The sequence below is a fragment of the Balaenoptera borealis genome (assembly GCF_965194805.1).
Source record: "Balaenoptera borealis genome assembly, chromosome: 13".
Classification (NCBI taxonomy): domain Eukaryota; kingdom Metazoa; phylum Chordata; class Mammalia; order Artiodactyla; family Balaenopteridae; genus Balaenoptera; species Balaenoptera borealis.
The window spans coordinates 12,148,302-12,162,259 of NC_138870.1; the positions used below are offsets into that span (position 1 = coordinate 12,148,302).

At 38.2% G+C, this 13,958-nt stretch overlaps 1 protein-coding gene across 1 annotated transcript in view; it reads right to left on the reverse strand.

Moving 5' to 3' along the window:
* GRIN2B (glutamate ionotropic receptor NMDA type subunit 2B) overlaps nt 1–13,958 on the reverse strand; it is a 697,821-nt gene that overhangs the window by 569,949 nt on the left and 113,914 nt on the right. Inside the window, exon 3 of the mRNA XM_082352572.1 lies at nt 9,983–10,167. The gene's annotated coding sequence lies outside the window, so the exon portion shown is untranslated. The remainder of the gene's footprint in view (nt 1–9,982; nt 10,168–13,958) is intronic.

Here is a 13,958-nt window from a genome sequence, read left to right on the forward strand (position 1 = left end):
CCCCCCTTGGTGTCCATACGTTCGTTCTCTACATCTGTGTGATGATCAATTTTAAAATGCTTACATTAGCACAGTTTGGGTCTGATAGATGCAGATTTTCCTGTAGCAGTTATATATTCTTTGTTATGCTGCTGCCTAGAATAAATATTCTAATAATTCAATAAAGGCACTAAATTTTTTTATTGAATGTGTGTCACATCTGTTCCTTTCTTTGGTACTACAATAAAAGTTTGAAGTTCATTCTTAGATCTATGACCTTGGGAATATAACCTTTTCAATTATCTCTAATATCTATTCTAAAAATAAATTTTCAACAGCATAATTTTGGGTCTGTCTTGAATGCAAAAACAAAAGAGACCATGTCTTAATGAACGGGGAAGATTTTTTAAAGCACAAATATTTATGGTTAGTTGTTCATAATGTACCTTTGTTCAATTTCATAACCAAATCTTACTTCCAGAATCCCTTAGTTTGCAATACCACTGTCAGGCAGAAGAACCCAACCTTGCTCCCAGCCCTGTTCTTTCTTTTCCTTGGTTTTTTAGAAGTGGGTATTTTATATCCGGTCCCATCTTTCTCTATCTTTGGTTCTGGATATGGTTTTTTTCCCCCACGGAGAGCTCTGTGTGATGTACAGAAGGAAGCACCGGACTAAGACCCATGGAATCTGCAACCTCATCTCATCGGAATCAAACTCATGAGACCAGATACAGGTCACAGCCTAAGAATCAGTTTCTGCATCTGAAAAATGACGATACCTACCTATCCTATCCTACAGAATTGTGGTAAATATAATAAATTAGTGTAAGTAAAAGATCTTTGTACATTATAAGGTGCTTACAAATACAAAATCAGTGTGTAATTATTGCCCAGGATGAGAACTACTAGTATATCAAGATCCATTGCCAGTCTTTTAAGTATGGAAACCCTCATATACCAGTAATTGTATTTTTACTATGTATTGACTGAGAAAATACAAGTTTTCATTTGGATGTCAAGTTCCTTACAATAACTTCAAGGCCTCCCAGAAGGTCATGGTCATACGTTTAGATGCCTAAATCAGTAAGGACATCAACCAAAGACACACTGGACTGCTTCTGTCTTGTTTTCAGGTTCCTCAAAACCAACTGCTTTCCTTTCCTAAATGTCCTCTACCACTGGCTCTGACTCCTGGCCCCTCTTCTTCCCTGCTGGTTCTCAGGAGCCTAAGCCCACCTGTCATTTCTTCCATAACTAGTAATGATATATTCTTAACAGTTACTCATAGTTAAACCTATATAGGCACACACCTCAACAGTGGAAAATAAAATTGTTATCACACATGGGAATGGGAAGATTTGAGTCCAAAGTACTGGTAAGAAGTACAAAAATACTGCCCTCCCCCAACCCTTGAGTTATTAATCATCTTGAGGTTGCAGTACTCAGACATCTGTTGGATAAAAGAACAGAAGAGAGGGAGGCAAGGAAATCTGCCAAGACCTGAGGCAGACGCTTCCTCTTAGATTTGGACCTATTAGCAATGCTACATGTTCTGACTCTCCCACAGGTTTAAGTTTCAACATCACACTTCTCTAAAGTATTAAAACAACTCTAGTGGAGGTCGAACTTGAGCAGAAGGAGTCCCAGGTATTATTGGGCCTCTTCATTCATTCATTCATTCATTCATTCAGAAGCATTAGTTGAGAACCTACCCAATTAGCCTTAAATTATCCTGAGGCTTGAGATTTAAAGATTAAAGACACTGTTCTCAAAGTGTTTGCTGTCTACTGAGGGATTCAGTTTACAGTATGGTGGCCTCAGTTCAACTGTACAAGGAACCCAAGGTGTTCTGGAGCACATGGGTCAGCACCTAAACCAGGGGTGAGAGGGAATCCAAAGTGGCTTCCCAGAGACGGGAAGGCCTAAAGCAAGATTTGAAATATAAACGTAAGCTTATCAGGTGAGAAAGGGGTAACTTATTCCAGGTTAAACAACAGGGTTCAGAGACTTGAAAAGAGCTTGCTCGTAAGATGCAAAGTGGAGGAGCTGAGAGATAGGAGAAAGAGTAGCTGAAGGCTCTTTAAGGAAGGGCTTGGGACTTCTCTGGTGGTCCAGTGGTTAGGCCTCTGCACTCTCATGCCAAGGGTCCGGGTTCGATCCCTGGTTGGGGAACTAAGATCCTACAAGCCACGGTGTGACCAATCCCACCCCAACCCCCTGCCACAAAAAAAAAAAAAAAAAAAAGGCTCCCTATGCCAAGCGGACAAGCTTACACTGTGGCTGAGGCGATGGGAGCTACTAAAGGATTCTGAGTGGGAGAGCAGCTTAGATCCCCCTTTCACAGTTTTCAGCATGGTCTATGCAGAAAGTGAAGTGATTTCAAGGTTTAAAGAGACCTGGATTTAGTTGAGTTATGAGGATCAGAGCAGGAAAATGCAGGAAAAGAAAAAGAAAGGAAGGAAACGTGTGCTGAAATGAGTTTGCCACCTATGTATTTTTAACAATCCACATCCCTTATTCTCTGCTTTTCTCCCTCGCCACCACCAATACCATTTCTGGGTTTGACCTCATTATAGTCCACAGTATGTACATCATTGACTCAACTACTTAGAATAAACACATTTAGAAAGAAGATAAGGTGGACAGAAATACTGTAATACAAAAGATTTTCTCACAATGTGGGAAGAAGTATGTATTTTTTCTTCCAAATTTCACATAGTCCAAGAAACACTGTAAGGATAAGTGCATGTTGCCATGGAAACTAGATGTCATCATTAGCATCATCAACAGGCTAAATGCCGTTAGGTATTGTTCTGAGTTATTTCCTACTTACTCTGGAAAAGAAAGATCTGATGTTCACTGTGAAGGAATTTCTAATTCAAAGCACTTCTGGAATAACACATGCTTGGTAAGAAAGGGATGAACATTTTATCATTCATCACTGCTGGGTGCTAGGGATATAGAGATTAATAACACTCAGTTCCTATCCACAGAGTTCAGTCTGGTGTGGGGGGCAGATGCATAAATGATTATTAGACAGTGTGGAAATGCAGTGGTAGTGATGTACACAGGGTATTATGCATAACCCCCAAAGCCATGAAACGCTGACACCAGAAGAAGCACATGCTTACTCAAGAAAAAATAATCTGTTTGTATATCTATTTCTTGTCTCATTATTTATCCCTGAACATAATGTTTTAACTTTTATAATGCATAGGGGAGAAGACTCCCTTTGTCCTCTCCCTAAATGCTTCTCACTGCTCCTAATGTTAACCTTAATCAGTGAGATTCCCCCATTCAAACGCAGAGCTCCTATAAAGGCTGTAAAGACTGGAATTATGGTTTCTACAAGCTGGTAAGTCAAAGAATGCGTGAATAATTTAGTCTCCACCAAGCGCCAATAATCCTGTGTTCCAAAACTCTGGACCCAATCAGCAAATGATAGGCAGGGCACTCGGGAGGGATAATACGGAGCCCAGGAGAGCAATTAATCTTTGTTTCCTCTGTGTTTGCATCAGCAAACCCTGATGCAGGCTGCTGACGGCCTGTCTGGATCTGCAGGACTCTTGGATTGCCCTCTGGGGCCCCGCTTGTTGCCAATGTTCCACTCGTTACTTCTTGTCGGACCTCCGTGGCTTGGCCAACTGCCTAACCTGCTACCCCGCATCTGCACCGTCCACCAAAGACTATGCTTTGCCTATTAGCCTTTTCCCTACTCCTGCAATAGAATAGCCCTCAAGTGCCTGCTCTGCCAGGAGTCTATAGAGTTCTAATAGTCTAGTATAAAAGCAGGATTCTCTAGAGAAATCTAGGCAAGAGGAATCAGGCTTACCACATACAGTGGCCAAGGACATGGAGTGTAGCATCTGAATCAGTTCCAGAAGGTCCTGGAGTTCTTAAAGGAGCTTCGATCCTAAGTGGATCAGGGCCTACTGAAGACGTAACACTTGTTTCCCTCTGAGCAACAGCACAGTGATGTTTAAGGGGCCCCTAAGAGTCACACTCAGCTTCACGAGGAGAAAGAGTGATTAAAGAGAAACACCTAATTCACAAATGGCCTAGAGTGAATTTTGGGATACAATCATTTTTGGACTGACTGAAGGACTGGTTTTATGTCAGCCTGTGCAGCCAGAATTATGCTCAATACACGTTCCTTTCCCTCCCTTAACCCAGCTTTTCATTATTTACCTTCTTCTCTAAGGTTTTTACACATGATCCAGTCTCCCTCCCCAAATAACTATGCCTCGACTCTGCAACCCCTCAATCTACTGTCCTATCTCTCTCTGATGCCTGCCTGTCCCACCCACACTCATATCCTTGGCCAGACAATTCTCCCAACTTTGAGTGTGAACACTGCTCTCTATACACCTAGAACTTTCAGTTTCCAGGCTGCTGCAGAGGGAGGGGAAACCCAAGCAGAGCCCGCTAGTCTCCATGAGTCGGGGAGACGATGCTGGGTGTCCTAAAAGGCAAAATGGCTAAAGTTTGCAGGGCAGAGTCCTGGAGAGGAGTGAGCTAAAGCGTGAGAGAACTCCAGAGATCTGTAAAAGGTCTCATCCAGTATTCAGCTGAGTTTTGAAAGGTGCGTGCATGTGAGGAAAATACTCAAGACCAGGGAAAGGACCCTAAGAAAGGACTAGAGGACTGAAGCTGTAATTTGCTATATTAATAGGTTATATCAAAAAAAATCACATGATCATCTCAATAGGAATACACAGTGAAGAAGGAGAGGTTACATATGGTCATAAGGAAGCTTTTGCAGGTGATGAATATGTGCATTATCTTGATTATGGTATTGATTTCACAGGTATGCGCTTATGTCAAAACTTAGTAAGTTATATGCTTTAAATATGGGTATTTTATTTTACATCAGTTATATTCCAGTAAAGTTGTCAAAAAGGGTTACTGACTATAGTAGAATAACAATATATTTATATTTGTACAGTAAGAATTGAAGTATACTAAGTATTAAATATATTTTTATATAGTAAGAATAACAATTATTGTGGATATACAGCATATGTAGAAGTAAAATATAACAGTAACACAAAGGAAAGGAAGGGAGAAAGGTAACTATACTGTTGTAACGTTTTTATACTATATATGAAATAGTAGGATATTACTGTAAGTAGACTGCAAAAAGTTCAAAAAGTATATTGTATTTCATAGAGCAATCACTAAAATTTTAAAAAGTGCTGAAAAAGTGCTAAAAGCCTAGTGGAGGCAAGATGAAATCAGAAAAAATATCTAAATCCAAAGAAGTCAGGAAAAGAAAATAAAAAAGGGAAAAGCAATTGAGACAAATAGAAAACAATTAGCAAGATAGTACATTTAAACCTAAGCATATAAATAATTACATTACATATAAAAGGTTTAAACAATTAAAAAGTGGAGATTGTCAGGCTGAATATTTTTTAAAGGCTCAGCTGCATACTAACTATGAGAAGAAACCCACTTTAAATACAAAGACACAGATAGTTAACATAGAAAGGAGGAAGAAGATATAAAATGCAAATGCTAATCAAAAGAAAGCTAAAGTGTCAATATTAATATAAGATTGAGTAGATTTTTAGAACAAGAAGTTTTTACCAGGTTTAAGAGGAATGTTTCTTAAAGATAGAGACCAATTCACTAAGAAAATATAATAATTGTAAATGTATATTAACCTAATTACAGAGCGTGAAAATATATAAATCAAGAACTGATAGGAGAAATAGAAAAACCTACAAACTGGGACTTCCCTGGTGGCACAGTGGTTAAGAATCCACCTGCCAATGCAGGGGACACAGGTTCAAGCCCTGGTCCGGGAAGATCCCACACGCCGCCAAGCAACTAAGTCCATGAGCCACAGCTACTGAGCCTGCGCTCTAGAGCCCGTGAGCCACAACTACTGAGCTGCGTGCTACAACTGCTGAAGCCCACGTGCCTAGAGCCCGTGCTCTGCAACAAGAGAAGCCACCACAATGAGAAGCCCACACACTGCAACAAATATTAGCCCCCGCTCTCCACAACTAGAGAAAGCCCACACAGCAACAAAGACCCAAAGCAGCCAAAAAATAAATTAATTTTAAAAAAAAAACCCTACAAACATGTTAGAAATTTAAATACTCCTCTTTTAGTAAACAGTAGCACAAGTAGACACAAATAGCTGTAGAAGACTTAAACAACACTATCAACCAATTTGACCTAACTGACATTTATAGATCACTATACCCAATAACAGCAGAATATATATTCCTTTTGAGTTCACATGGAACATTCACCAAGATGGACTATACATTTGGATATAAAGCAAATTTCAATAAATTTTGAAGTCTTTAAATCATATATAGTATGTTCTCTGACCACAACTAAATAAAACTGGAAATCAGTAGTAGAATGGTGTCTGGAAAATCTCCAAGTATTTGGAAATTAAATGACATAATTATAAATAATCCAAGGGTCAAAGAATAAAACCTAAGAGAAATTAGAAAATATTTGAAGTAAATAAAAATGATAATACATCATATCAAAATTGTGGGATGCAGCTAAAACAGTTCTTAGAGAGAAATGTAGATGGTATTAAACGCCTATATTAGAAAAGAAGTGTCTAAATCAATGATCTGAAATTCTTCTATAAGAAACTAGAAAAAGAAGAGCTAAACCCAAGCAAACAGAAGAAAGTAAATAATAAATAAAAGTGTAGAAACCAATGAAACAGAAAATTAAAAATATAATACAGAAAATCAGTAAAGCCAAAAACCTTTTCTTTCGAAAGCTTAATAAAATTGATAAGCCTCTAGCCAGACTTAAGAGAGAAAAAAAGGGGCTTCCCTGGTGGCGCAGTGGTTGGGAGTCTGCCTGCTAATGCAGGGGACACGGGTTCGAGCCCTGGTCTGGGAAGATCCCACATGCCGCGGAGCAGCTGGGCCCATGAGCCACAACTGCTGAGCCTGCGCGTCTGGAGCCTGTGCCCCGCGACGGGAGGGGCCGCGATGGTGAGAGGCCCGCGCACCGCGATGAAGAGCGGTCCCCGCACCGCAATGAAGAGCGGTCCCCGCACCGCGATGAAGAGTGGCCCCCGCTTGCCTCAGCTGGAGAAAGCCCTCGCATGAACCGAAGACCCAACACAGCCAAAAATAAAATAAAATAAATAAATAAAGTAGCTATAAAAAAGAAAAGTGCTTTAAAAAAAAAAAAAAACCACAGTCCCCATGACCCAAAACAACATAGATCAAATAGATCAAAGAAAGACCACATTGAAGGAGACATTTAAAAAAAAAAAAAAAAAAAAAAAGAGAGAGAAAAAAAAATCACACAACTTACAAATATCAGGAATGAAGATATTCCTGAGAGGGAATATTCCAGAGGGGGGCAACACTATAGATTCTAGAGACATAATAAGAAAACACTGTGAATAACTTTATGCCAATAAATTTAATAACTTACATGAAATGGACAAATTCCTTTAAAAAATAAAATAATCACAGCTCATTCAAGAAGTTGATAACCTGAATATCCCTATATCTATTAAAGATATTAAATTTGTAGCTACAAATCTTTCCATGGAAAAATGTCTAGGCCCAGATGGCTTCAATGGTGAAGCTTTTAAACAAAAATAATACCAATTCTACACAAACACTTAGAGAAAGTAGATGAAGAAACACTTTCCAACTGATTTTATCAGGCCGTTATTATTCTGATAGTTAAATCTGATAAAGATATTATAAGAAAAGTATATATCATTATCCCTCATGAACATAGATGCAAAAATCCTTTAAAAATATATGTAAAAATCAAATTTGGTAAGATATATATATATATTTTTTAAAGTAGTTTATCCTGGAATCCAAGGTTAGTTCAACATTTGAAAATCAGTCCATATAAAAAGTAAAACCATATGATTATCTTAATAGTGGCAGTAAAGCATTAGAAAAAATTCAATACCCATTCATGATAAAAAAAAAAAAAAACCAAACAAACAAAACAAAAGCTTTCAACAAACTAAGAATAGAACAGAATTTTCACAACCTGATAAAGGGTGTCTTGAAAAACATACAGCTAAGCTAATATCACTTAAAGGAGAAAGACTGAATCCTTTCCCCCCTAAGATCAGGAAGCATGTCCACTCTCTCCACCTTCATTTAACACTGTACTGAAGATTCTAGCTAGAGGAATAAAGCAAGAAAAAGAAGGAAAATGAATACACTTTGGAAAGGAAGTAGAACTGTCCTTATTTGCAGACAACATGATTATCTATATGAAAAGTCCCATGGAATTAAATAAAAGTGAGTTTAACAATGTCTCAGAATAGAAAGCCACTATACATAAATTAATTCTATTTCTATATGTCAACAACAAACAATTGAAAATTAAAATTTTCTAAAGTAACGTTATAACATTAAAAATATGAAATATTTAGGGACAAAAAAGTAAATATGTGTAAGACCGATACACTGAAACCTACAAAGCATTAGTGAGAAGAAGTAAAGAAGACTCAAGTAAGTAGAAAGAATGCCACGCTTATGGATTAGAAGGCCCAGTATTGTTAAGATGTCGATTTTCCCCAGATTGAAAGACAGATTCAATTTCAATCCCAATCAAAAATCTCCACAGGCTTTTTAGAAATTAACATGCTGATTCTTAAAATGTATAGGAAAATACAAAGGATCTAGAAGAACCAAAATAGTTTTTAAAATAAGAATAAGTCTGTAAGTCTTACATTACCTGATTTCAAGATTTAAAATAAAGTTACAGTGATCAAGACCATGTGTATTGACATAAGGGTAGACACATAGACCAATGCAACAGAATACAGATACAGAAAAAGACACACACTTATGGTCAATTAATTTTCAAAAGAATACCAAGATAATGCAATGGGGAATAGTGATCCTTTCAACAAATAGTGCTGAAAAGTTGGCTATCCATATGCAAAAAGTGAACCTCAAGATGGTTCCTCAAAAAGTTAGACATGAAATTATCTTATTATGATCCAGCAATCCCACTTCTACATATACATCCAAAAGAATTGAAAGCAGGGACTCAAACAGATTTATCCCAGTGTTCATAGTAGCATTATTCATAATAGCCAAAACATGGAAACAACCCAAGTACCCATCAACAAGTGAATGGATTTTAAAATTTTGCTATATATATACAGTGAAACGTTATTCACCCTTAAAAAGGAATAAAATTCCGATACATGCTACAACATGGAGGAACCTTGAAAACATTATGCTAAGTGAAAGAAATCATGCACAAGATGACAAATATGGTATGGACTCATTTATATGAGATACCTAGAACAGATAAATTCATACAGACAGAAAATAGAATAGAGGATGGGGAGGGGAAATGGAAATTATTGTTTAATAGGTACAGAGTTTCTGCTCAGAATGATGAAAAAGTTCTGGAAATTGAGAATTGAATTCTTGAAATCTTAGAATCCAAAATTTAATCAGGAGACTAACAAATAAACTACCACAATGGACCAGGCAAAAGATGAGAGTGGTAGCAGTAGAGACAGAAAGAAGTAGACGAATTCGTAATATATTTTAGCGGTAGAACCAAATGAACTTGCTGGTACATGGTTAAGCGAGATGGGAAAGAGAGGAACCAAGAATATCACATAGGTCTTTGAATTGAACATTTGGGTGGAATATGGAGCTATATGTGAATAGATGGAAAAATCAGGAGTTCAAGTTCAGCCTTTTTCAAGTTTAAGATGCCAATAAGACATCATATTGAAGCTGCTGAAGGCAGCTGCAGATACAAATCTGGAGGTCCCTGCTCCCATGGTGCTTATAATCCGTGATGGTTAATTTTATGTGTTAACCTGACATTTGGTCAAACATTATTCTGTGTGTGCTTGTGAGTGTGTCTTAGATGAGCTTAACATTTGAATCTGCAGACTTATTAAGACTGAGCGCCCTCCCTAAAGTGGGTGGGTCTCATCCAATCAAGTGAAGACATGAAAAGAACAAAAAGGCTGAGTAAGAGGGAACTCCTTCTGCTTGGTTACCTTGAGCTGGGACACTGGTCTTTTTCCTGCCTTCAGACTCTGCTTGGGTCTTAAGCTGCTGGCTTTTGGACTGGAACTTGTACCGTTGGCTCTCCTGGAACTACACCATCGGCTCTCCTGAGTCTCCAGCTGGCCAACTGCAGATCTTAGGATTTCTCAGTCTCCATAATCATGTGAGCCAATTCCTAACAGAGAATATAAAAGTGATGCCTATAATTACAATTGTGATAAGGGTTACAAAGCGTACATATAGGTACTCTGGGAGCATATATCAGGAGGAGAGTCTAATCTAGGCTGAGGAAGGAGGAAAGACTTTTCTGAAATTAAGAATAATTGATTCCAAACTTGGAAATAAGGCACAATGATGATTACTTGATACTTTTATATCATACCAGAGAATATTTTTAATAAGCCTATTTGACTTTCATGTGAGTCTCTCAGAAAATACCACTTAAAAAAAATAACTCACCGCTGACAAGGGACATTTTAAAGACAGACCTGAAAGAATACAGATTAACCTGGTAAGGTGTCATGGTTTTATAGTAAATAAGAAGGAACAGTTATGTTGTTAATACTCGTAGGATATTAACTAGTTTTGCATACAACTTAACACTGTTATTTTGACATTTCTTTCTTATCAGAATATACAAACCCCTGTTCTTCAATACATCTTAGAACGAGCATTATTCCTGCTGACTCCCTCTCATCAATGAGTTACATGGAGCTTAAGCTCTTGCTCACATATAACTCTCTGAGAAGTGTGCTGGGGAAAAAATATTTAAGCTCAGATCTGAAGAATGAAGAGGAGCTGGCTGGATACTGCCTGTTGGGTGTGTCAGGCAGCAGGAAGCATAGGGACGTGTTCTAGACAAAGTGAAACTGCAGTGCAAAAGCACTGAAGTTTAAAAAACAAAAAGCACAGTAAGTCCTAGGAACTGGAAAAATATAGGGGAAAATCTTAAGTACTGAGAGGAGAACAGAAAATATAATAAGATGAGGCTAAGGAGAAAGGTGGGGATCACTGAACAACAGAACAACAGAAGGATCCACTGAAGAATTTAATCTGGGGAGGGACCTGATTGAAATTATGCTGGCTGAAATCTGAAAAGTAAAATAGAAGAAAGCGAATTTGATTTGGAATAAACTCTCAGGAGGCCCTTGCAATCATTTAGGCAAAAAAGATGATAGTTTGGTCTTGGGCAAAGGAGAAGGAGAAAAGGAAAACAGAGTCAAGAGATGGTTTGGAGATGGAATCAATATAACTGACTATTGACAAATGTGGAAAATAAGGGAAAGGGCAGAGATCAGGGTTGCTCTCAGATTTCTGGCTGCAGCAGTGAACGGTAATGCCCTGCAGAGTAGCAGTTGTGTTGGCTTGAGTCTCTGAGTCACAAAATACCCCAGGGAAAAAGCAGGTGTCATCTTTAGCTGTGACCATAAAGTGGCATGCTGTCAGGAGAGTGGCAGCCTGCCTGGGCCACTTTACCTTGGAATATGGTACTTACTCGGTCCTCTACTCCAGCCACTGCCCTGGGCACCGGCATGATGCTCATTTGCAACAATCATTTCCCTTGGTCACTTGCCCAGACACCTCCTGGGCCACAGAAATAATCCTCAGGTTCCTTAAAAAACTAAAAATAGAATTACCATATGACCCAGCAATCACACTACTGGGCATATACCCAGAGAAAACCATAATTCAAAAAGACACATGCACCCCAACGTTCACTGCAGCACTATTTACAATAGCCAGGTCATGGAAGCAGCCTATCGACATGCCCATCGATAGACGAATGGATAAAGAAGATGTGGTACATATACACAATGGAATATTACTCAGCCATAAAAAGGAATGAAATTGGGTCATTTGTTGAGACATGGATGGAACTAGAGACTGTCATACAGAGTGAAGTAACTCAGAAAGAGAAAAACAAATATCGTATATTAACACATATATGTGGAACCTAGAAAAATGGTACAGATGAACTGGTTTGCAGGGCAGAAATAGAGACACAGATGTAGAGAAGAAACGTATGGACACCAAGGGGGGAAAGCAGGGGTGCGGGGGTGGTGGTGGTGGGATGAATTGGGAGATTGGGATTGACATATATACACTAATATGTATAAAATAGATAACTAATAAGAACCTGCTGTATAAATAAATAAAATAAATAAAGTTTTTTTAAAAAGTCTACTCTGGGTGATATTTATGTACTGTTATAACTTGGAGAACTATGCAAACAAGATGCAATTAATTATTTTAACTTCATTAAAAATCAATGATTTAATTTAAAAAATAATAATAATCCTGAAATTAGGCAACAGACACAATAGAGAAAGTGAGAACCTCTGGCACATGAGCATTCTCCCTTTCCCTACCTTCTCTCAGGGTCCCATGAATTCTCTTTTTGTGTTTTCAAGCACAAAAGGGTGTGTGACTCATCCCCTTCTTGGAAGAAGGAACTACCTGCTGTAACAATCCTACCCCTCACCCCTTAGCTACCTGAATTCTCCTGGGGAAGCCCCACCACCTAGCAGCTTCTCCTTTTATGAAACGTGACCATCTCAAGCTGAAACTAGCTCTGCTTCCTGAACAGCAAGACGCAATCACACCTGTAGGACTTGAATCTTCCAGGTACAAAAAACCTAGTGGGAGTGATGTTGCAATGCTTCCATGCCTCAGTAGGGGCTCACCATCTAAGCGTCCACAAGGGGCTCTCTTGTGCCCTTTCACCTATTCAACAGAGGTTTAAAAAACACTGCTAAGTGCCATTCTCTATCTAGGCAATGGGAATACAGTAATGAATTAAAGTGAAAGGTTCCTGGCCTTTTAGAGCTTACATTTTTATAGGGAAAACAATTAGCAAGTAAACACATAAAAGTAGAATTACCATAAGATCCAGCAATCCCACTTCTGTGTATATTTATATGCAAAGCAAATGAAAACAGGATCTCAAAGAGATATTTGTACTCCCATGTTTATTACGGAATTACTCCCAACAGCCAAGATATGGAAACAACCCAAGTGTCCACCTACAGGTGAATGGAAAAAAAAGATGTGCCATACACACACACACACACACACACACACACACACACACACAATGGAATATTATTCAACTGTAACAAAGAAGGAAATCCTACCATTTGAGACAACGTGGATGAAGATTGGGGACTTCATGCTAAGTGACAGAGAGACAAATACTGTGTGATATCACTTATATGTGGAATCTAAAAAAGCCAAACTCATAGAAAAAGAGAGTAGAGTGGTGGTGACCAGGGGCTAGGAGGGTAGGGGAAAACAGGGAGATATTAGTCTAAGGGTACAAACCTCCAGTTATAGGGTGAATAAGTCCTGAGGATCTAATGTACAGCATGGTGATTATAGTTAATAATACTGTATTACATGCTTGAAAGTTGCTAAGAGAATAGATCTTACAGGTTTTCACGACAAAAAAAAGAAACAGTAATTATGTGATGTGATGGAGGTGTTAGCTGATGCTAATATATTATTTTGCAACATATAAATATATCAAATCAACATGGTGTACACCTTAAATTTACACAATATTATATGTTACTTATATCTCAATAAAGCTGGGAAAAATGCTTAAGAAAAAATAAAATAAATAAATTGGAGTTTACTTAAAAAAAGAAAAGCAACATAACACATTGTGATGAAAGTTATGAATAAAATAAACAGAATGATGAGATAGAAACTAAGGAAAGACACTCATCAAGAAAGGTGTTTCTGAGGTGGCGGCATTTAGGCTGAGACTTGAAAGGTGAGAATGAGACTGCCTGTGTTTACTACAGGCGATGCTATAACAATCATCATGCTATGTATTGAGAGCTCTTCCTGTTATTAGAGTGCTGTCTGGGGTCAGTGGTAGTTTTGTGAAGGCAGAAGTGACGCTGTTGCCGGAACTTAATTCGTAACACTGAGGAAGAGGAAACAATATTTTGAAAAAAGACA